We start from the raw sequence: 3,186 nt of genomic DNA, 5'->3' as shown, positions 1-3,186 counted from the left end.
TGCCCTTACTCAAAGCCTACGAATGCTCCCAATATATTCAAAAGTATACTCTTCGGGCTTTAACGAGTCCGACGATTCCTATATTATAATAACAAATATTTCAGACTAAAAGTCAAAATAAAGCACTAGGGTCAAAATCATAATTTTAATACATTTCCACATGGCACATATTCCCACGAGATCAAAATTATAATCAATTTCAAAATCTGATATCAATCTGATCTTCAATTTAACAATTTACACTCTCTTAAACCTACGCCAAAATCCCCAACTTTTTCAATTCAAATATGTGATTCTAGGCATTAAAGTCAATGGGTAATCAATATAATAACATTAATCCAAGTAGAAAACGCTTACCCTTTGTGATGAACTTCCATCTTTGAATCGCCCTAAAATTGAGTCTTCACACCAAAAAGTTCTGAAATAGCATGAAATCTTGATCTGCTCATTCAAATTGTATTATGCATATCCTTTCATGACCACAGTTGGGACTCTCCCAATTATTATGTGCAATTCGGCGAGATTTCTACACAATCACAGAAAAACACCATAAGACCGCGATGCATAGAGGTCCAACTTTGCTTGATCACAACCTCGCTCATGCGATCACTATGGTCTGCAACTTCACTAGAAAACAATCAACTGTGGTTTAGTACAAGTGAGGTTTTACCACCAAATACTCACCTAAATCTCTCGGGTCCCAACCGAACTCCTCAAACAAGTTCTAAATGGGTAATATGACTTGTTTTAAGTCTCAAAATTCAAAATCATATGTTAAATCTAAAAATGAAGAGTCGGGTTATTAAAAGAAATGAGGATCTTGCTTCATGGAAAGTGTCAATTGGTCACTTTGGTCAAGCAAATAGTTCCTAGAAAGTGGCAATTGGTCACTTTGGTCAAGCAAATAGTTCCTAGAATTTGTACAGAACGAAGAATCATCTCCAAACAATAAGCATCAGCTTGAATAACATGTTAGCTAAGTAAGGTATTCCTATTTTTTATGATCTTCTATGTACTTTGTAATAACTATAAGATGGACTTGGATATCTTTGTAGGTGCAAAGAAAGCACGTGAAGTGGTATTCAACGTTCTATGGGATGCGTGCGTCCATGATGATCTTTCAATTACAGAGGCTCTTGCAAATATTAAAGATATTTTTGCAGAAAATGCAAAGCAATTCTAGAAGCTAGATGCGCCATCAAGATATTCTGATGTTGAACCTCAGTCTATATCTTATTCTTTAAGAAAGAAAGAGTTAAATGGTCCACTAACAGATGTTACTCTTGTTCGCATTATTTGGTTAGATTTCTCCGCGCAGCATAGATGTCGTGTAAGCTTTACCTTATGTTTTTACCTCTCTACCTTAAGATTATGAATAGCTTAAGCTTTTCAATTCCAGCACCTACCTAAACCTTTGTTCCACTTTCAGAAAATGCAGGAGTATAAAACAAAGTTATTAGTTATCAACAACAAAAGATACCTTAATTGGGAAATTATCTAAAAGTAAATCATGATGCATTTGTTCCATTCATTTTATAGTGTATTTTCTATGATGTTTATAAATGGCGTTGTCTCATTTTTCCTTCTTTTCCACTCGTAAGCTAATTGACTGGAAAAGGTCAAAAATGTGAAAGGCTGGGTTTCAGATTACTAGATTCATATTTTGGATGATTAATTACAACTAGAATTGAGCTAAATCTAGAAGAGATCCTGCTTCTTTTGTTGGATTAAATCTCACATACTAATTAGAGAATTTCAATAAAAGTATAAAGAAATAGGCAAAAGGTTGCTTTACTATAAAAATCTAAAACAAAAGACTACATAGTATTTCTATTTCATTTTACATCAAGTATATAGTAAGTTATCTTCTGCAGAAAATAAATATGATCCATCTTTTATGAAATTTGGAAATTGATTCTATGAAACATTTGTAGACATCAAAATTTGATGTCTACAACTTTAATGGTCATACATTATATGTTGCGAATCAACAAGTTTTCCTACAATTTCTCTTCTTCAAAAGTAATAGTATACTCCTACAATCATAATGTCTAGCATGAAATGTTATCTACTTGTCATGTCAATACCAAGGAGAATCTACTGAGTTATTTTCAAATTTTGGTTGGTAAATTCTGTTTCCTGTCTACCTTTGTAGAGCTATTATTACATTATTTGCATGTTCATCGTTTGCTACCATTTTACTACCTTACTGATATTGTTTTGAAAATTTTGTTGCCTATGATAACTTGAAAGTTGACCCAGATTAATCCTTTTGAAGACTATTTCCATTAACAAATATTTGCTGTGAGCATCATGTTGGATACTAATTGGCATTTTCTTGCTTTGATCCAACGTATATTGAATTTGTTCATTTCTTGTGCATCACTTACAGGTTGTTCCCCAACATCGCTACTACAGTTCTGTGAAGAAATATGGTCTTGGCTTAACTATTGAATGTATGTGATTGAGTTCAATATCTGACAATCTATGCGAAGAACATTCGCTCTCTTCCTCGGGTGAGGTCAGAATTGTTCCCGACTTATCAACCAAATGCAGAATCCCCTGGTACTCTTTGCAAACCAATGTATTATTGCATAATATATTCAATTTTCCATTTTGTCTATCCAATTGAAACTAAGTTAAATAATTTAGCTTCGATCAATTGTACATATGTTGTCTTTAAATTTCCATCGAGAAGTATAATGATAAGATTAGGGAAGTCACCTATTCATTCATAATTTTGTGCTTAGCAGTGGAATATTGTCAACTCTCTCACGTTAGAATCGAAATAATAGAGCGTTATGCCAAAGCTAACAAAGAAACCTTGAACGACGATAAAAAAGACAAATTATGAAAAGACACATAATATAATAAAATGGTTTGGTCATTTTATTTACATATGATTAATATTAAAAACAAAGTATAAAAACTATTATGAGAATAATCTCCCCCTAAACATGACTTTTTGATGACTACATTGTGAATGTTATTGTATTCTGTTGTATGAGATGTATTCTTCAATTTATATAAGTCCAAAACTTTTTCCTCCAAGAAAGAGGTTAGCCAAATATGGAAGATTTTTAAAACCAATAATGATAATACTTTGTCGTTCCTTAAATAGAAAACTAAATCAATAGTATATGATAAGAAAATCAGGGCAAAAACCCTAATATATCTTTGTTTCCT

At 32.4% G+C, this 3,186-nt stretch overlaps 1 long non-coding RNA gene across 1 annotated transcript; it reads left to right on the top strand.

The window, feature by feature from the left end:
- Positions 1-214: 214 nt before the first annotated feature.
- On the top strand, positions 215-2,633 carry LOC132045836 (uncharacterized). The gene is made up of 4 exons (XR_009412535.1): positions 215-834; positions 874-980; positions 1,056-1,330; positions 2,393-2,633. It is a non-coding gene; the product is annotated as an uncharacterized LOC132045836 (long non-coding RNA).
- The last annotated feature ends 553 nt before the right edge of the window (positions 2,634-3,186 follow it).

Source organism: Lycium ferocissimum, unplaced genomic scaffold (genome assembly GCF_029784015.1).
Source record: "Lycium ferocissimum isolate CSIRO_LF1 unplaced genomic scaffold, AGI_CSIRO_Lferr_CH_V1 ctg8172, whole genome shotgun sequence".
In the NCBI taxonomy this organism is placed as follows: Eukaryota; Viridiplantae; Streptophyta; class Magnoliopsida; order Solanales; family Solanaceae; genus Lycium; species Lycium ferocissimum.
This window is presented reverse-complemented; position numbering and strand designations above follow the sequence as displayed.